Source organism: Protopterus annectens, chromosome 4.part1 (genome assembly GCF_019279795.1).
Source record: "Protopterus annectens isolate FY-2018-M chromosome 4.part1, PAN1.0, whole genome shotgun sequence".
Lineage (NCBI taxonomy): Eukaryota > Metazoa > Chordata > Ceratodontiformes > Protopteridae > Protopterus > Protopterus annectens.
The window spans coordinates 982,084,884-982,108,416 of NC_056734.1; positions in this window are offsets into that span (position 1 = coordinate 982,084,884).

A 23,533-nucleotide genomic window follows, 5' to 3' on the forward strand; every position below is an offset into this window, starting at 1 on the left:
GATTAGTGGTCTCTTGATCTACATCTGCACAGCATGACAGATCTTACACAAGAACTTATGCCAATCGATTGACCTTTGTTATTTTAATTAATTCTAACAGCACACATACACGTCACTATTTCAGAAAGATTTAGTATCACTTCACAATACCAGTATGCATAGTCTATAATTATTAGTACTTGTCCAGAGCCCCAACTGCTCAACAGCAGGAATACCATGTACCTCAAAATTGCCAACTTGCATGCTTAGCTACTTGTTCCCAAATGACCGACAAGCAGAAGAAACAGGTTTTTATTTACATGTGTTTCATCAACCGGACCAACTTGTTATAAATGCCTATGCCTTACTTTACTGCCTGCACCCTCACTGCTACTCCATACATGAATGCTTCACTATTTCATGACAGGATTGTTATTCCATTGTACATGGCACTTGCCAAGGGCAGAATGTGCAGGACTGTAATCATACCGTTCACAGTTCAAGCCAAAAAGATACATTTACAGTGACTGCATGTAATAGCCAGTCCATACACTGGCATTAATACAATTCTACCTTACATAGCTTATCGATTCCATCCATTACCAACTCAAGAACCAGTCATCCGGTTAAACTCTATTCATCAAGTCATGAAAACTGTTAAAATTACACATCACAAACCATGCATAACACATTCGTAGACTCCATTTCACATCACATGAATTCATCATAGCACCATGTTAGACATTGTATTGAACACAAGAGACAAAGTCATTGTTGCATGAATCAAATTGTAACCAAACATCACTTCTTAGTTTTCACAGTTTATATGTGCCAACTCACTGATAGTCTGTCCAACTGTAGAATAACTAATCATTAAAGACTGGATTAATCTGTATTCAAATGGCAATGGATTAATCTGTATTCAAATGGCAATGGAAGTACTCTTTTGGCTGTTCCTGTTGGGGGTCGCTACAGCATATCCGTTTGCCTTTTGTCCTGTCTTCTGCATCTTGTGTCACACACACCACTTGCATGTCCTCTACCACAAACCTTACCTTAGTCCTTGCTCTTATCCTCTTACCTGGCAACTACACCCAGTTTAGACAATTCTAATGCCTGCATCCTAACCATTCCTCTGAAGTGTCATGTTGGTTAGATGCTCACAAACACAGTCACCTACCCTTACCACATTTAAAGACCAGGATCTATGGACATTTTCTTCTACACTATGTGCCACCACCTGTGGAGGAGACACCCACTGCATGTCTCATCAACCCATATCACTGTCCCTCTTTACAGCCAGTTTGGAAAGAATTATTTCGTAAAATTGTAAACATAAGTGTCATTCTCTGCCATGTTGCATTATTTCACACGTGGTTCCCTATCTTTCGCCTACATCATGGCCACTACTCCAATGTTTCCGTACTACGTGCCTCTGCACTTTGTGTAGCTCTATGAACATGGGCTATAAAATTGATGTCCACACACACCAGCCCTAATAACAGAATCACCATTAGGAGCCAGGCCTACAAATGGCATAGTCCGTCCACTGCCACCCACAGGAGCAAGTGCACAATCACAGGATGGGGAGGGTGTGAAGGAATACTGCAACATGGAAGGCATGGACATCTTTCTGGTAACAATTCACACAACTTTGATGTCCTCCGATTCCACTGTTGTACTATTCCATGTGGTTGCCTTCCGCAGCTCACCATGCAGGCTATCTGGTCTGCTAGATGTTTCCCTAGGAAACTGTGGAGGACAGCCCGGGCCAATCCAGCACTGGCCATTGTGATTTTGTCCAGCTTGCATTTTTTTATATAAAGTCTGAACTAAGGAACAACTAGCTACTTCAATGATAGCATTGGTGTCACATTCCTTAAGTCTCCTGAAGAGGCCATCGCTCTTCTGTAGTGAGCTATAATACTTCCATGCAATGTGTTTCCATGGTACAGGTAGCCAAATGTAATTACCTTGCAGAAAAGAGGCTGAAATGTGCAGTATGACTACTACTTTCCACACAGCCAGGGAGTGCAAAAAGACAAAATACTCAACTGTTTTACACTCTGTGTTATGAGCATAAAACCCAATTAGTCTGAACATCCAGAGTATGGATAACTATTCCTATCACCCTGCAATTTAGGGGAAAAAAAGTGGGTCGGTGTATGGCCTGGTTCAGGAATAGGTCAATCATCATTGCCATGAAGGACGGTTTGGTCCTGAGCAAAAGCATTACATCGACTACATGGGAAACCCTCCAGTCTGAGGTTGCAGCCCATCAGATGTTATTGCTTCATGTGTAAACATTTAGGTGAGGCTTTGACATCTGGGTCAAAGGAGGCTCTGTTGAGTAGTTTTTACTTATAGTTAAAGAACCCATGTAGGTGTCCATTTCATATGAGGTCTTAGATGGAGAACCCCTTTCCTGAAGGTTTTGAAGGTAGTCTGTATGATAACGGTGCATCCAGGGTGCGACAAGCTGAAATATCGAAAAAATGTCCTTTTATAGCGCAGTATGCACCTGTCTGTATCCGTTAATACACAAGACAGGATTAGATGGATGTCACTTTCCTGGGGCTTGAAAAACCTTGTAAAACTTATGGAAAATCTTTTCCTCTTCAATAGGCAAGATTTCCTTGTTCATCTCTGATCACTCCAGTGTTTAGTTGGTCCACTGAGTGGGGTAACTTGTCGTGATTGACCGAAGAGAGGGAACCAGTGCTGTCTTGGCCAGTAGTGAGTCAGCATAAAGATGTATGCTTTGTTCAACTTAATTTTCAGCTGCACATTTGCAAATAATGGGAAGGGTGGTAAAGCATGCAGACATTTCCCCTGCCAAGAGGTGGAGATGGCATCGCTTATCACTGGCTTTTATTCTGTTCTCCTGCTGCAATGCCAGCCAAGTTGCCTGTTGGAAAAGGCAAACAGGTGCATTTCAGGTATGCCCCACCAGTGGGCCAGTTCCAGTAAGATCTCTGAAGCTGTACAGAATGCCCGGGTGCATCCCAATGGGTGTCACTTTTAACTGGTCAATAAGGGGTGATCTTGCATATTGTACCAGTGCTTAGAACCACATAAAACAGTTAATTTACTTTAACTGTAGTGAGCTATTTAGGGTATAGGGGTAGTATCACCCATTACCATCAATAACTGGGGATATTATTAGTCCAAATTAGGTCAATCGAAAAAAATGGTCACAATTTACTTACCCAGTCCACAGTAGCAAATGTGCTGTTTCAACCTGGATGTTTACTACAGTCACCAAATCGTGAAATATGTCTAGCAATCACCATAGTCTTTTCAGGACGTTCACACCTAGCAATATTCTTTGGTATGTCAGGTATAGACATGGGTTGCGTTTCCAAGATGCCTCACTTAGCTTTTATAACTTCCAACATCAGATCATATATGTAGTCAAACTTTCTCTTCTCAAATATTGGTTTGGCTACCCATTCCTGTTTTGCTTTCGGGTACACCACACGATACCTTAGCTCTCCCTTTGCTGCTGACTTCTTTGTAGGGAATCTCACCACTGCTTGCTCACGATGAAGGTTCTCATTATGATCCAGGATGGCAAGTATGATTCTTGCTTTCATTCCTGCAAAACTAAAGTGCTCAAACTTGGGGCAATACTTGCATAGTAATGCATGGAACACTTTGAGGTCACCAGTGTGGCAGAATTTGGTGATGTGCTTCAAATCTTTAATGAGAAATTTGTTTGCAACAATTCTCTTCAATGCACTGTGACAGGCATCATCTCCTTCCAGCCACTTTGTCTCATCTTCATGTACACAACAGGAAACCTTCTTGCCACCATCCCAACTGTGTTGGTCAGTTACATGGTAGAGCAATGACAACCATTTCTCCTCTAGTACTACTTCATCCCCTTCACACATTTCAGCACACCACCACAGGTGATTTGAAATACTGTGGCACCACTGCAGTAAGTCCTGCTTGCCTCTCCTTTTCCCAGCTTCAGTGATTTTCGTAGTCAATTTTTTTGTCATATGCCACACATCAAACTGATGATCCACCTTTGAAAATTCTGTGCGCATCAATAACATTATCCCAGGATGTCTGTCTGTCACCACAAGGCTTACATTAACATTTTTATCCAGCAAGTTTTTCATGCACTTCTTAAAAGCTTTCTTCTCCAGTGCCACTGAGGATACACCTCTGCAGACCTACTCCAGACAGAAATCAACAATAAATCCAGAATCCAGGTCCATCATGCTATAGCAGCAGTACTTGGCAGAGTAACCTGGACTATCACACCGCCCATCTCCAGCTAACCTTATTTCCTTACCCATTGCATCTTCTAGCAGACGAGTCTGATGCTGTGTCCAAGTATGCTGAAAAACTGGGAATAAATACTCTCGTTGAATAGAATAGAATGTGGTTTCACTTATAAATTCAAGTCCTAGATAAGCACTGAATCGCGCTATATGTGCATATGTACTTCCACTGAAAAGTACAGATGATGCCAGTAGATGATTGCCAGCTGGCATTCGGCCTATTAATGGTTGGCTCTCCCAATGCAGAACTTCATGTCCACTAATGCATGATACATTCACCGAGACATAGGATCCCAACTTCACTTTCCTCAGTTCCACGGCTGGTGTGTGGCATTGTGGACAGGTCAGTTTTAACAACACGCAATTCAGGCAGGACTCAAACACAATGAACTTTGATTCACTTACCATCTTCTCGTCTTCGTCCTGATCCAGCACTGTGTCTTCCATCTCTGACGTAGACAAGTTGTCAGAAGTGTACAACCAGTCTGGATCCTTTTCCATATCATCTGTCCACTGAGAAGGTGAGGAGCTGCTATGCAAGCTCATGTTATGGACGTCCTTTTGTAGCTTGACCGGAGTACTGCAATCTGTCATCTCCACAGCGGTGTATGCACTAGAGCTACATGTGGCCTCTTCAGTGCAACTTTCGTCCTTTTCATTGTGACATCTACTCTCACTCAGGCGATGATTGGCATTAGTGAAACTGTGCTGTTCTGGTCTGGCCTCACTCAATTCTGTTTATACAACCTTCGATTTTTTAAAATATGTGTGCTCTATCAGTGGTGAGACTCCTACTTCTGGAACCTGTACAGCTGCATCAATCATGGTGCGTGGTACTCTTTGAAGGTCCATTAGCTTGACTTGAATTCCTATGCTGCTACCTTTCTTTTGGTGAAACTTTGTCTAGCATGCAACTGTACTCTGACTGCAAATCCCAATCTCCATTACTTATACTTCCATGCCTTCGACTACCTCTTCATACAAATCAGTAGCTTGGCCTTGAACCTACAATCACATAACAAGTGTTAATCAGTCAATGCTTGACTAATGACAAAGTAAACTATACACACATTATCTCTGCCATGATAGCATAAGCATTTTGATCGCTGTGATCCTGAGTCAATATATTCAAGGAACTCATAACGAACTCCATAAAAAAATTTTCATTTAGATTTTTCATTACTCAGACAACCATAACATAACCAGTAGACTAAATGCTTATCCACACTCACATATTACTCTAGGTTTTCAAGAAAACTTATTCTTGACGCATTTGACAGTCTTCCATTCTGTCTTCCACCATGTGTCTTGACGTGTCATTATCTGCATCCCTTTGATTCTGTAGCTGGACATGCTTATTACTCTGCAACCGATACAAAAAGTATGGCTCATTAAAATTACATTCACCTGAGTAGTGATGATGATTTGTATGCTGAAGAGGCAATACAATTACACTCACCTTGCGTTGGACTGACCGTTGCTCTGTCACAAGGTCTTGCAATGTAGGCTGCATTGTACTCAGAAGGTTTTCAATAAGCTGCATGGAAAAGTACATCCATTAACTGTTGCAAATTGAAACGCATACAGTGCCAGTATCCCACTAAGCAAATGACAGTAGGCTGATTAAACCATTCAGTGCTCCACTGATGTTCTTAACTTCTGCTTCTGTTTCTGCTGCAACCGATGTACTGAAGATGTCCGTGTCTTGCTGGTCGAAAGAGCAAAAATTGATGGTACTGCCCCTTTTATTAATCTCCGATTTGGACACTTGGGCTTCATCTCATCAGGAAGTAGCTGTTGCTGGTAGTCAAGATGAAACTGGCTCTCCTCAAAGTGTTTGGAGCAGAGGAAATGTCGTGGCTTTGCACTACTCAACGCTTCCTTAACAAACTTCGGTATGCTACCGACATCTCTACCACAGTTAATCACCCACTGTCTACACAGGTTGATGTCACATGGAAATCGATGGAATGATACACCCTGTGGCAGATTGTCTTGGCGCATACTACAGTTGATTGCAAAGCAGAATGGCATTTTGACGATAACCTAATAAAAATAGAAAGTACTATATCAAATCACATACAGGAATCACACAACTAATTCATGGTAAACTGGTTACACTGCATGATAATATTGGTACAACCTGTAAGACTTCAATGGTTCGAATCGATGTTCAATGAAATATCCAACTTTAATAATGGCTGCCTTCATGTGACAGTCATGAAATACATTTGTCAGTGTCACAGTCATCCACCTTAGTTGCTCTGCGATCAAAGTTTATCCTTGCTTCCAGCCTTTACATGACACATGGAAGTCGACAATTCCTCTGATTCAAACCAGGGCACTGTAAAACTCTACTTTTTTACATTAGCAATGTTAAAGGAGTTTTAATTCAGGTGAATTTACCACAAAAACACTTTGTGCTACAAATAAATGAAATCACGAAGCTTGGCATATAGTGATTGTATGGTAACTCTGCCGCAGCCAAAAACCTTAGGGATTCATTAGTCTTGCATAGGTGGTGTGGCCGAACCTGTACAGAATTAAAAACCACTTTGAGGATGAAATACATTTAGTTTGCTGCACGGTGGGAAGGATGGCAACAATTGCACTGGTGGACATTCGCCAAGGATTGCAAGTTGTGTACATATTGCTGTAAAAAGACACAATCACCATGATGATATACAACAGTGAAAAGGGCTGTAAGTACATACTCTGCTGTCAGAGCACTGTTAATTTAAGGCGATGGTAGACAGAAGCACACATGAAACATTAAGTATCCAAGTCATAATGATTCACACACTTTATTAGTACACAAATTTCAAAATAAGGTAGGGTATACAGGATTTGAAAAGTAAAAGCCTTTTTGTCAATTGTGACCAACAATGCATAGATATAGTAATACAACTTTAATCGACATGTCAGTGTTCTGAAAAAAATACATAGTCCCTCAAAATGTTTAAATCCTGTGTAAGAATCATCATCTTCACATCGAAACTGTGCTCAAATTCGCGACACTACACAAGTGGGAAGCACCATGCGATTTCCAAATCCCAGCCTTCACGGTACGCCACGACCCGGTACAACCTGAAATACAGGCCATTGCTGTGGTGAGACAGAGAAACAGACAGACAGAGAGTGACACAGACAGACAGACACAGACAGAGAGTGACACAGACAGAGAGTGACAGAGACAGACACAGACAGACAGACACAGACACAGGCACAGACAGACAAACAGACAGACAGACACAGAGACAGACAGACAGACACAGACAGACACAAACAGAGACAGACAGAGACAGACACAGACAGACAGACACAGACACAGACACAGACAGACAAACACAGACAGACACAGACAGACAGACACAGGCAGACACACACACACACACACACACACACACACACACACACACACACACAGACACACACACACACACACACACACACACACACACACACACACACACACAACCACACAAACACACAACCACACAAACACACACACACACAAACACACAACCACACACACACACACACACACACACACACACACACACACACACACACACACACACACACACACACACACACACACACACACACACACACACACACACACACAAAACCAGACATACATAGACACACACACACACAACCAGACAACGTACTTGTTTGTCCACTGTGGTGGTTGGTAATGCCCTCTACGCTGACACAGAAGCCTGAATATCGTTTGTAAAATGTGTGTATAAAGGCATGCTGAGTCAAACTGTGGATGCACAGTTATGTATGCAGTGTGATCCGATGCTGAAGTTATTTCTGCCCATTTTTCAATTGCTCGTGGGGAAGACACATAACATAGGCATTCGCATGACATGGTCATCATTGTGCATTTGCCATATAAGCACCATGTCATACTTGAAAGACTGCTGTAATCAGGGTCCGGAGAAGGCTGTTCATTCTCATCACTGTTGCACGAACGGCGCTGCTTCCTTGGCTCTACAGGTCGATACCTGGGTTCAAATTGATATCCCTGTCTTGCACTACTTTGACTGTGCCCTGCCATGAGAGCTGTTACAATGTGGGAGAGAATAAACAGCCAAAAGAAATGCATGAGAATTGTCCAATGCAGAAAAAATACACGTGTTCAGTGTTCACAATATCACATGCATGTATACTTCCATATATATATATATATATATATATATATATATATGTATAGAGCAGACTGGCCGAAAAATCAATCACCCTCACTGAAGACACCATTGACAGTGTTTCAGTTTGGTAATGGGCAAAGTAAGCTATAACTATGTATATCAGAAGGCATGTAATCACATTACAAAAGAGGAAATGTAAGTAGAATCAGCTGCCCAGAAGGCATAGCATGATCACATAGAATGCAGTTGCAGAAATATAAGCCGATGATCTTCCAGACAACCCAGAATACACAATGTAATGGTTATGGGAAGGTCAACTGCAACAAAACAGAACTAAAACTTAACATAAGAATTACAGGCCACAGGTAGAAAACCAATCTAGACGTAGACCTATGTGTCCTTTGAACCAATTGTGGTAATAGGCACATGTAGGTTGAGAATACAGACAATTGTGCAGTGAGACTGAAGTACTGTTAATGCACAGTCTCTTAATGTGGCAAGACTGTAGTACTACAGATTTTGCATTCCAGAGGTACTGTTAGGCAAAAGCAATGGTCCCACAATGTGAACATGCTGGCCATTCCAGTTCCCATGCCCTTGAAAATGACACTTTGCCACTGTTCTCAGACCCTCATTCAAAGAAATTTCACTCTTGCAATTGATGTAGAAACTTCAGCCTTGGCCCTGACACATGTCATACCTATGAACCTCAGCGCAAGAAATCAGGACAAAGCCATACATAAAAGTGGGACAAAGGCACAAATAGAAGTAGGATTATTGCTCTTATAAACTTAGAAAGATTATGAAATAGTAGGTCTTGCATTAGTGTGAATTTTCTAAAGAGTATGAAATCTGAAACTGAAATGTCTGTCATTTTTTCTATCTTTAGTCTCTAATGATTTGCCACTAATTGTCCCAAAAAAACCCCCACACGTTTATGTAAAATGGACCAAAAATGTGATTCAAAAAGATAAAATGGTCACACAATACAGCTGGTAATCTGTCAAAGAAGGGGCACCTTTTAATATTAGTACTGCTAACTTGAGCAGCTGACAAAATAAAAAAAAATTGACATGCATTTCTGAAATGAAAGTAATCCCTAACTGGAGTATTACAGTTATTTATTAATTGTAAACCCTCCATGTTTTCTTCCAAAATTGCCATTTCTGGGGAGGGATTATTAGGGGAAGAGCAACATTTAGAGCCAAATTCAGGGACAGTTGAGAGGTTGGGATATGCCTAATTCTATAAAGCAATTTATTTGCATGTACCTAGCAACCTGTTAACGCAGGAAATCTGGACAAGGCAAAATATATGTGGGGGGACATCTAAACAGTACTAAAAATTGATCTCGTATAAACTGAGACAGTTGATCGAATAACAGGTCTTGCTTTAGCATGCATTTTTCTGAAGGTTATGAAGGCTGAAACTCAGTGTCTCATTTAGTGACTTTATTCCGAAAAGATTTGACAGAAAACCACAAAATTTGAAAGGAACAATCCAAAAATAAGAAGCAAAAATCTATTAATTCTTCAAAAATAAAGGCAGTTGAGAGGTATAGTTCAGCCGGGGCTGTCTTGTCAGTTTGGTGCCCTTCCTCCCCTCACAAAATCATGGTCGAATGGAGCTTCCCGCCCTACAGTCATTCCAATAAACCATTACTTGGCTATTTCACACCAGTTACCATAAACAGTAATGTGCATACTGCTTTACTTCTGCGATGATTTGGACTTCAGTTGAAAATTTAATTTTGCATTTTCAGCGCAAACACCAAGATATATCTGATAAACAAAGCAATGCAGTCTCACAATGAGAACAGACTTGGCATTAAAATGTCTCTGCCCTTGAAAACTCAATCACTGAAACAGCATTGAAACCCACATTCACAGAAAATACATCTTGCCAGTGGCAGATTAGCTTTGGGTTTGGGCGGTTTTCAAATCACAGGCCCCTTGCACACAAAACAGAAACATGCTCTTTGATACACCTTCCTGATTGTATTAAATTATATTCCCCAATACAGTACAGTTTGAGGGTCTTTTAAGTTTATTGATTTGAAAATTTTCCAGTAAACAATGAAACAAAATGCATGCACCAGTAATAACAAAACATCCCAGTTCAGAACATTTCCATCATAAAAAGTCTACTCAAACTTCTACAGTCCACCAGTATCAGTACATCAGCACACTCTCTGAAGTAAAAGTCATGTAAAAATTCCACATTAAAGAGATCTGTAACTAATGAAGAGGTTGATGCGAGCAAGCAACTTTGTATTTCATAGTTTCATCGACAATTCAAATGCCTGTTACCCTTGAGGAATAAATTGCCTATCTTACACTAAAAAAAAGATAAGCTAGTAATACTGCAATAGGGAATGGATGGCAAACTGATAACAGGTTCATAGTTACTAGGTATCTTCACCAACAAAGGAGTGCAGTATCCACCCCTTTTGCAACACAGTACAGTATCAGCAATGCATTTATGTACAGTGGGACTAGAACCTACAGCCTTCTGCATCAAAATCAAGTATACTACTTGTTGTGCTATTAACAATGCAACACACTTGCCCCCTTGCTTGCAGTGTCTCACACACACACACACACACACACACACACACACACACACACACACACACACACTTGCCTGCCTTGCCTGCAGTCTCACACACAGACACACTTGCCCGCCTTGCTTGCAGTCTCACACACAGACACACTTGCCCCCTTGCTTGCAGTCTCACACACAGACACACTTGCCCCCTTGCTTGCAGTCACACACAGACGCACACTTGCCCCCTTGCTTGCAGTTACACACACACACACACACACACACACACACTTGCCCCTTGCTTGCAGTCTCACACACACACACACACACACACACACACACACACACACACACACACACACACACACACTTGCCTTCTTGCTTGCAGTCACACACTTGCCCCTTGCTTGCAGTCTCACACACACACACTTGCCCCTTGCTTGCAGTCACACACACACACACACACACACACACACACACACACACACACACACACACACACACACACACACACACACACACACACACACACACTTGCCCCTTGCTTGCAGTCACACACACACACACACACACACACACACACACACACACACACACACACACACACACACACATGCTTGCCCCTTGCATGCAGTCTCACACACACACACTTGCGCCTTGCTTGCAGTCACACACACACACACACACACACACACACACACACACACACACACACACACACACACACACACACACACACACTTGCCCCTTGCTTGCAGTCACACACACACACACACACACACACACACACACACACACACACACACACACACACACACACACACACACACACACACACACACACACTTGCCCCTTGCAGTCACACACACACAGACACACACACACACACACACACACACACACACACACACACACACACACACACACACACACACACACACACACACACACACACACACACACACACACACAGATTTAAGCCTTTTCTTCTTCACTAGCTGCCCAAGAAGAACTGCTTTCTCACAATCTGTTGCCAGCATTGCAATATCACGATCTACACAGACAGCCCTTCACCAAAGTCAGTAAATCAGTTAAACACGCGCTTAAAAATGCAGCCGCTGATCGGAAAAAGAAACGCCAAATGAAGTGTAGATTAGAGGCATACAACTACTGTCCCATTCAGACCTTATTAACAACGCGCAATTGAGGGCAACGTGGTTTCAGCGTACTAAAAGTATTAACGAAAACTTCAGAAAATACCTTAAAACAATGAGTGTTTTTTTATATGTATTGCTAACCAACTTACACTAAAAACAATTTGTTGCTAACTGGGTTACCAATAACAAATAAAATACATACTTAACATTTTACCATCCCACTAGCTTCTGACTCGAGAATACAGATGCCGATTTCACAAACAAAACCGAATGGAGCACACAAATGCAAAAAACCAGCAGAACTACATAAATAATAAGCTAAAAACTCGGCAGCAATATTACAAATTAAAAGCAGCGTGCCACACTTACAAGCATTAAGTCTACTAATGTGCACTTAAAAAAGGAAAAAATATCACGGCTAGGAACGCATGGACTGTAAAATTACACTTATATACACTAAGAAAACTTACCTTAACTATGACTTATCCCAACGCTTGAGAAGATGCAGACAATACAAACTTTTAGCGAGTCCTTCACACGAAATGGAGCCGACAGGATTCACTTCGATAGAAAAGAAGTTCCACACAGCAGCTAATCCATTTTATTAGGGTAATAGTGGGCTGGCCAAGGCAGCGATGACATCACAATGTGGAAGGATCACAGGGGCTTCTATACAGCATGCAAATAAGGCAGTGTTTACGTCACTTTGGGGGAAGAAACGTCCCGGGATCTACTCGAGGAGCTATGGCAGATGTGACATCATTATTTAAGAGCCAGCTAAATGTTTTTCATTTTGGTTTGAAAACAGAAACTAAAATAGTATGGAGAGTTAGGAAGCTCAGCTGTAAAACAGTTTAGAGGATTTTATTTTAAAGCTGCAGTTATTTTTTTTTTTGCCTGTAGCACATAAGGGGGACTTAAGGCGACAGCAAATAGAGCTATTGGATTTGATATCCCATTGTTTTCCTTTAAATACCTAGGAATAGATATAAAAACAAATAAACTATAAAAATTTATATAATAGGATTTTAAAGTTAATGGAGAATTGAAATAGAACATTTTTCTTGAGGGAAAATGGGCTCATACTAATAAAAATAATACTGCTACCAAAGATATTATATGTTGCCCAATCATTACTACTATTATCATCTAACCAGATTATCAAAATTACTATATTAGTAAATTTTTGAGGTATCCTGTTGGGGAGAAAATGGTATAGGCTTCCCTATTATTGAGCTTTAAATCAAATCGGCTATATTTAACATTGTAGCCCTCTGGTTAAATACTGATTACAATTCAAATTGGAAACATCTGCATGAATTAATTTTGTCCTCAAATATGGTAACTGGAACAAAATATAATTAATCATCAAATACAAGTATAATATATTATGTATTAAGATATTATTGCTTGAATAACAGTAGCACTTCTGGAATTAAACATATCTTGCATAACTTTAAAGTGGTAATTGAGAGTAATTATTTAGTTAAGCAACTATTAATTCTGCTTTTTCCTATGTTTTTTTCAGCTGGCCATTTACTATCTTTTAATGAAAACATAACATTGAGTCTTGAGAGTAACAATTTAAAATTTTGGTATCAACGTTTAGATGGGAATAAGATTTGTTCTGCAAACTTACTCTTAGCTAGATATAATATAAATAGTGAAAATTGATTAGACATACAGACGCTTAGGGAATACATAAATAATAAACTACAAATAATTCTAGACATGAACACTAAGCCCATTCCAAAAATATTAGAATTTTTCTTTCAGATTAACAATATTAAATACAAGAATAAGTCATATTTATCAATGAGCTATAAAATTTTGAGATCTGTGATTAAAGATTTTGATGTGTCCATTTGGAATTATACTACTAAAATAAATAAGGAATAATTTTCAGAAGACAATAAGAAACTTTATTTGAGATCAGTCATTAACTCTACTTCTTCTCTGTATTGGAGAATCTTTACTTGGAAGTTTTTAAATAGAAGTTTTTTAACGTCATCTAAAATAGCAAACTTTTATAGAAAAGAAACTTTAAACTGCTGGACATGCAATACTAATCCAGAAACAGATTGGGAACACATGGTTTTAAAATGTCAGAAAGTTACTCCTTTTTGGCAAGAATTTAGAAATTTTATTATGGATTTATGGTCAGACAAATGTGATATAACAAATTAATTAATTATTTTTAATGTTTCAATTCCAGAAGTAATTCCTAAAACACAAGTGCCTCCATTATGGTCTATCTTAGCCATTGCTAGAAATGTCATTACCTTGAATTGGAAAAACTAGTCTAGCAATAAACGTGTGTAACAAGGAATTACAAATTTTAAATTATAGAACTTTATTAAAAAAGTATTAGAATTGTATTTCATCTCAGATTTTGTTATGGACATTGTATATAGCTTTTCTTTTTTGTTGTTGTTCTTGTATAGACTTTATTTAAATATATATTACATTGTGTATTTAAATTAATGTCATTTAAAATGCAATAAAAATATTATCAGAAAAAAAAAAGAATAATCACTAGTTTCCTGCTGGTATCTTTTTTCAGGTCTTCATTTACTCTGATGTTTTTCTTCCACAGACAGAGCTTGGACATCAAATTCCCTCTCCAAGAAGGGTAAATATAGCTGCACATACAGAATATCCTGTGATCATGTGCAGTCAGAAACCACACACGCCACCGACCGAATCAGGTGTGATGTGTAATATCTGCCTCCAGGATTTTAATAGATGGAGATGGTCACAATTAGACTACAGGAGTGAGAGTCCATAAATTTCCCCCCTTTTTCTCTAGTGTCATTTAGATGAGTTTACTAGATGTAAAAAAGCACTTGACAGAAGATTCAGCTTTGCTCTGTCTATGAGCTTATGAAGAGACAGTGTACATAAATGTGGTTGTTTTACTTTGTAACAAATGTACACAGCTTGTTTAAGCTTAGTTAAATCAACTTGCTAGACACAGTGTCTGGCATCATGTTGGTAGTTCAAGACCAAGTCTCTATCTCTAGGTTCCTTACTGCTTTCATTTTTACATTTCATTTTGTGTGTTGGCAGAGAATAAGTTAAACACATCAGAGGTAACTTTCTGCTGAGTTCTTCCTTCTGCCTGTGTTCCATAAACTGTCTGGAAAAATAACTGGCTAACTACCCTTGATAACCATTAGTGGCAGATGAACTCATTGCTAGTTACTGAGCTTCAACAAACCTTTTCAAATGCTTCATCCACAAAAACATTTAGTTGGCCCTTACAAATACAGTCTGCATATTTATTCCTCATATATGTGTTTGTTTTTTTGTTTGTTTGTTTTGTTTTTGAAACTCTGTTTCTATATTGCCTCCTCCTTTCCAAAGTAGGCCAGGCATGGCAGAAACAAACATCTTGGAGACATTATGCTGAGCCTGACAAATACTGCACTACAGTACCACCTCCTCAATTCAGATCTAGTACTTGTTGTTTAGGGTAGACCACCCAATCCACATTTGTTGGTTTATTTGTTTATTTATTTAATCTTTGTTTACAAAGGAAGACTGCTGATTAAAACTGATCATATCCAGACACATCCCAGGTAAGTGAATCCCAGTGAATACATGATCTATAACAAGACAGCTTTTTGCAAGTAAGAGACATAAGGGTTAGCATAATGCAGAATTTGCATAAAACAATATGTAACCAAAAAAAAAACAAGAGACAGCTGCACAGCGTAACCAAAAAAAAAAAAAAAAAAAAAAGAAGTCTACAGAACAACAAATAATGTGCTTTGTCCTAAATTGCAAACTTGCTTTATTAGAATTTTGCAGTGTTAGTGGCACAACAGGTAGCACACTCACCTTTGGTGTAGAAGTCTGTGGGTTCTTGAGGTACCTGAAATAAGCCTTGCATTAGTTACAGCAGCATCTATAAAATACACAATTATTTCCCTAGTACCACAAGGCAAAATTAGCATATATGGGAGCACACATTACCCTCCTCATCATACTCCACTAATCTGGTGATAAAATTGCCCTTCAAAGGTAACAAAACTGTTTTATAACACAATCTGCACTGTTCCTTCCAATAAGTTAATGTCTGTGGATGAAAGGGAAGCATTCTCCAATATTTATTTATTTATTTGTCATTTGTTAACTGGGTTAGTCCAGCTGAGCCACAGGCTCAGTTTTTCAGTGTAGACCTGAGGAGAAAAGCTCCAAAAAAACAAACAAAAAATACAGGACGTTAATGAGCATAACATTACAGAACAAGAATATTACAAAGTAATATCATACATTTATGGGCAGAAAAAAAAAACAAGAAAAATTGCATTTGCAAGCAAGAATAGCATAGTTATATCACTGCACATTATTAACAGTAACATGAATTAAATGACAAAGTAAATGCAGAAATAAAAAGCAGAGTGATACACAGAATTAGTTTCATGCTAATATTTTAAAGTATTACAACAATCAGAAACTAGATTGGTAATAAAAATGTGTGAAATGCATTACAATTACAGAGGGTATAATTCTTGAAGGCTGATAGGTAGAGAATAGTAAGTGGTGTACAGAGGTGAGGGAGGGGGTATTAAGTTAGGTCCTGGCAAGGGCAGGAACTAGAATTAAGAAGGTAGATTTTAAGTTTAGTTCTAAAACGGGTGGTGCAATTGATGTTGTGAATATTTGGTGGGAGGTTGTTCCAGGCTTGGGACACTGTGCTTTTATAAAGAAGTTTACCAAATGGTTTTGTTGGCTTTATAAATATTGAGAAGGAATTGATCAGAGCTGCGTAGAGTTTGAGTGGGGGTCCGAAGGGTTATGAGAGAGGAGACAGCAGGACACTGAAGGTTGGTTAAGTAAGGTGTGAGTGAACTGCAGCTGGGTAAGAAGAAGAGTCAAGCCATTGAAGTTGTTTTAAAGCAAGGCAGTGATGGGATTTATATGGTTGATTGATAGCAAATCAAGCAATGTTGTTACAAGTTTGTTCCAGTTTGGTTATTAGGGTTGATTGTAGGCATGTGAAAATAACACCAGCATATAAAGGACAAGATAGGAGAAAGGAGAGAGGGTTTGGAGTTAGAGGCAAGGAATTTTTTATTTCTCTAGAGAAGACCCATTTTTTTTATTGTCTTTTTAATACAGTGTTGAATATGGAGGTCACATTTTAATTCGTCATCAATTATAATTTCTAGAGTTTAGTATGAGAATCTATTTTAATAAGGGTACTGTCATGAGAGGAGCCTCCCTCAACCACTGTAAAGTTAGGTCATGTGGTATGAATGAAAAAAGGTCTTTGATGCCTATAATCACTAAGATGTCATCCACAGAAAAGTCTACTTTTTGATTTCATGTAAAAATTATAAGGACATTTTCAATATATGACAAAATCTTTTAGTGGTGTTTTTAATTTGAAATTAATAAACTTAGCAAGTGATTCTGTTTTTGAACCCCAGTCGTGACAATAGGTCTAAGTTTAGGATTATTTAAGCTTTCACAGATCATAGGTAATCCAAATGTATTTGTTGTTTATGGGTGAGTAGTAACCCATATTAATCTCATGCAAGGCCACAACAGAATAGGTATTACAGCTGGACAACATATGCAACATTTTCCTCACATAGTCCATGGCCTTCATTATCACCACCACCACCACGACCCCTCATCATGTTGTATGATTCTTATAGACTTGCTGGCTTCTAACTTGTTCAACAGTGTATACTCTTTAGGACATAGATTAAAAAACAATGTTTAAAATTAGAATCATGTGACTTTCTGATGTCCATTTCTTATTTTTCAAACAAATGGATCACATGGTTTTTGAGGGTTCTACGTACTTTCTTCTTAAGGCAAACTTCATTCCAATATCCACCTTCATTGTTTTTGAAGTATAAAGCCAAAAGGAATTTGTGTGTGCATAATTTTAACAGAATATCATGTCTTATATCCTCAGCTAATAATTTATTATCTCTCTTTCGCACTTATCCTTTATGTCATATTGTTTAGTCAGTTACATATACAAGTGAAGAGGTGACAAGAGACAATTTGTTTTTTCTGTTCTTTAGAATTCAGTTGTTCTTTATACTACTATATTCTTGTCGCTTCTCCTTGATTCTAAATTCTATGCTGATCGGGCTAATTCTTTAATTTGTTATACCGCTGGGATTTTTATTCTCTGTCCTACTCTTTACTCTGTAATTTTACCATACAGTGATTCACATACAAGCTGCCCTGTAGGCATATCTCTCAAATGTTCAGATTTTCACAGAATGTCCAGATTTTTTGCCTTACATTTGTGGTCTGCTTCTCATAAAATTCTATTTTTCTGAAAAATCATCAGCAAATCATTGAGGACTGAAGTCAGAAAATAATGGCAGACATTTGAGTTTGAGACTTCATACTCTTCTGAAAATTCATGCTAATGTAAAAGGGTCTATATTAGAAGACTGAATGTTTAGGTGATCGAACACCTAAACATCGATATTCTAATATCGAAAGCAAAAAAACTACGAATGGCCGATTTAACGCAGGGAAAGATTTCCCTTGGCCATTCGCCAGAGTTTGCTATTTCCCTACTGTTGACTGATCTCAGAGTTGATATATTTAGTTAGTGGGGGGGGGGTGCTCCCACTTAATTTAGATGTAAAGTAATGGTTTTTTGTGTTGTGGCCGAGGGACGTGCTTCCCTGGGACATTCGACATTGTGCGATTCGATATTAGAAGATCAAGAAAACTGTGTGTGATGATATATCCCTCAGGCTGCTTGCCCCTAACATGCATTTAACCAAGGAGTATTGCTCTTATATTACCACTGGAGTTGTCATATCCATAGCATGTTCATGCAAACTCTCACTGAGGAGGGACAGACAAGAAAACCCCCATAATTTCCCTCTGTCTCATCTCTCTGCAAAGTCCAGCAAGTGCTCCAGCTGCTAGTCATCCAGTTAGTAAATCTTTTAGCCTGTCATTATCCATGTCTTAAAATGCTGGAATTCCACACCGATTCAGGGATCCTTTGACGGAACAAAAACCTTGGTCTCAGAAACCAAAGTATCAACAAAAAACAAGTAATCTCCGTGGTATCCCCAAAGTCTCAAAACAACCCACTAAAGTGTAGTGGGTCTAAAAACAAAACAGTGTAAGAAACTTCTCTGTGTGGAAGATTTTCAGTCCATATATTTGTAGTTAATCACTGTATATTAATCAGATCAGACAATAGTAGTAGAAGTAGCGAACGTAAATTCGTCAAGTCAAAAAGTAATAATAGAAAATCATATTTTCTGCATTTTAAGACATGGATAACGACAGGCTAAAAGATTTACTAACTGTACCTATCTGGAATTTTACAGAAGCAGATCAGATACAAATGGATACAGAAAATGAACAGGGAAGAATGGGCCTAGAAAATATGATTTTCTATTATTACTTTTTGACTTGACGAATTTACGTTCGCTACTTCTACTACTATTGTCTGATCTGATTAATATACAGTGATTAACTAGAAATATATGGACTGAAAATCTTCCACACAGAGAAGTTTCTTACACTGTTTTATTTTTTTTTTCCATTGTATAACTTCCATTCATACAACCTTTGATTCTTAAGTGAACATCTGAAAAAAAAAGCGTGTGTGTGTGTGTGTGTGTGTGTGTGTGTGTGTGTGTGTGTGTCTGTGTGTGTGTGTGTGTGTGTGTGTGTGTGTGTGTGTGTGTGTGTGTGTGTGTGTGTGTGTGTGTGTGTGTATGTGTGTATAGTACACTTCACAACTGGCAAAATATTTCCTTTCATTTTCCAGAGGCCTTACTGTCAGCTACGGCTGCTGGAAAATGGACATTGTTCTAAGAGAGTAGCTCATTTTATCTTTTAATTTATTATCTGTTTTTTTATTACTACCATACCCATTTAGAATGTAAAATATCAAAGTGCAAAGGCGTGTTTATAACAATCTCCCTTTTTGAATGAATAATCTCTTAAGCTTTGTTCAAGGTTACAGTAGTTCAATGGGGAAAAGCTAAACATTTTGTTTAAACATAACTTCTGAATGCTGTCACGTATTTTAAAATTCTGTAATTCTATATGGGTATCTACTGTATTTAACTATTTGTAGTCTCTATCCATCTACTTTTGACAAACTAAAATCAGAAAATTTTCACTCTCTGTTTCCTAATACTTACATATATACAATAAATCTTGCTCATCCATTATGTAAAGTCAAAACAATCTTGAGGAACGGGTTTGTCCAAAGACTAAAGGCCTTCCTTGTCATCTCACTAATGCAAAAGCTTGCACAAAGTATGTAAGTTATGCAGCTAGTGTTACTTGTTGTACCTTTCAGCTTTTCCCGGTTAGGGGTCGCCACAGTGGAACTCCGGTCCGCTAATGATTGGCAGTAGATTTTTACGTACCGACTTGCCAGGCCCGACGCACAACCTTTAACGAAGGTAAGCCCATTCATGCATGTCTCCACACAGAAGGACAGACAGGACTCACAGTATAATGAAGGACAGATCAGTGCAGAACACAATAGTACAACTACAGAACATCCATTATTACTGCAGTGCAGTATATAGAGTATAACTAAAAGTAGAGCAGTGCTGTACACATACTATAACTGCAGATACAGTAGTGCAGTACATATAGGATAACTAGGATAACTACAGAAAAACAGTATAGTGCAACAATATAACTACAGGCAGAACAGTGCTGTACACACAGTATAACTATAGACACAGAAGTATAGTACACATAGTATAACTACAGACACAGCAGTGCAGTACAAACACACTATAACTAAGGGAGAGCAGTGTAAAACACAGTATAAGAACAGCCACAGCAGTGCAGTATATACAGTATAACTACAAACAGTGCAGTACACACAGGATAACTATGGACATGGCCTAGCAGTCCACATAGTATAACTGCAGACATTGCAGTACAGTACACAGAGTATAACTGCATACCGAGCAGTGCAGAATGCACTGTAGAACTATGGACAGGGCAGTGCAGAACATCCAGTATTACCTCAGCCACTGTAGTGCAGTATATACAGTATAACTACAAAATTAACAGTGCTGTACACACAGTATAACTACAGATCCAGCAGTGAAGTACACATAGGATAACTACAGACAGAGCAGTATAGTACAGATAGTATAACTACAAACAGAGCAGTGCAGAACACACAGTGTAACTCTGAACAGAGAAGTGCAGTACACATAGTATAACTATGGACAGAGCAGTGCAGTACACATGGTATAACTGCAGACACAGTAAAGCCATACAAACAGTATAGCTATGGACAGAGCAGTACAGGAAACATAATGCACAAAGGACAGTATGACTACAGACAGAGCAGTGCAGTACACACAGTGTAACTACAAACACAGCAATGCAGTTCACACAGTATAACTATGCAGTACACATAGTATAAAAAAGGGACAGAGCAGTGAAAACTGTATAACTAGAGACAAAGCAGTGCAGAACACACAGTATAACTACAGTCAGAGCAGTACAGTATACACAGTATAACAACAAGCACAGCACTGCAATATGCACACTCTAACTGCAGACAAAGCAGTTCAGTACAAACAGTACAACTACAGACACAGCACTGCTATATGCACAGTATAACCACAAACATAGTTTAGTACAGATAGTATAACTACAGACAGAGCAGTAGAGATCAGACAGTATAACTATAACTACAGATCGAACAGTGCTACAGTATAACTACAGACACAGCAGTGCTGGAACACAGTATAACTACAGATGCAGCAGTGCAGAACACACAGTATAACTACAGACACATAATTGCAATATACACAGTATAACCATAAACAGACAGTTCACTACACACAGTATAACTATGGAAATAGCACTGCAGTACACACAGTATAACAAGAACCGAGCAGTGCAGGACACACAGTATAACCAAGGGCACAGCACTGCAGAACACACCATATACAGATACAGCACTGTAGTACAAAGAGTATAACTATGGACAAAGCAGTGTAGTACACATGGTATGACTACAGACAGAGCAGTGCGGGCACACAGTATAACTACAGGCAGACCAGTCCATTATACTCACTATCTCTATTGGTGTTCCCCAAGGATCCATCCTTGGACCCTACTCTTCTCTATTTTCACAAATAATCTAGCCTCTGCCACCAAACATGGCACACTCATACAATATGCAGATGACTCAACCATCATCTGCTCAGCCGAGTCCCTACCCAAACTGCAAAAGGTCACACAGGATGCCTTTTCCTCTGTTGAAACTTGGCTATCCGATGCCCAGTTAATACTCAACCCAAACAAAACTAAACTCCTCATCTTCAAACCCACCAAACATACTCAAAACAACTCTGACTTTAACATCACAGCAAAAGACAACACCACTATCCACCCAACAGATCACACCAAATTGCTAGGAGTCGAAATAGACAATCTCAAATTTGACATTCACATATCCATGACCATAAACAAAGTCCACCAAAAATGAGGAGCCTTATACAGAAATAAGCAACTCCTCACCAAAGCAGCTAGGATTTCAGTTGCAAATTTGCACCTAATCTCCACCCTACTTTATGCCTCTCCAATATATACCAACCTAAGGCAATGTGATCTAAATGAACTCGAGACCTGCTACAACAAAATTGCCAAATTTGCCACCAGGGCATCCTACCACAGTCACCACTGTCTCTCACTTATTGAACTAGGCTGGCTAGAACTCCCTCACCTTCTTCAATGGTATCAACTCGCACTCGCCCACAAACTGGTTAACCATCTTCTAAAGGTCCCATCCCTCCAGTATCTACTCCAACCCTATCTCAGCACCAGACCACTACGATCCAACAACAAAAATCAATTACAGGTTACTAGAGCCAATAACACTGCTGGAGAAGCACTATTCTCCAGCGCTATAGCCAAATAATGGAACACCCCCCCCTCACAATAACCTCTCTACCATCATGTACCCACTTCAAAGCTTTACTTAAATCGCACCTAAAAACATGCTGGCTATGCCCTTGTAGCTCTCCCCTCTAACTTCTCCCACTTCATCTACCCTCTACCTCTCTTCCACCCCACAAACTACCTTTGATTACAGCAAGCTCTGATACTTCCATGCCTATCTACTTATTATATGGCAGTAACGTCTTATTGTAACAATTGTTAATATCTGTTATGACTTCCCGGATAGAACAGATGCTAGTCATCTACTGAATGTACTATGTCTGTAATATTTTAATTGCTAGGATTCTTCATCTGTAACTATGTCTGTAATATTTTAATTTGTGGAGCTTTTCTCCCAGGGCCTCCGCTGAAAATGGACCTGTGTCCAGTTGGGCATTCCCAGTCAACAAATGTAAATAAATAAATAAATAAATAACTACTGACACAGCAGTGCATGATA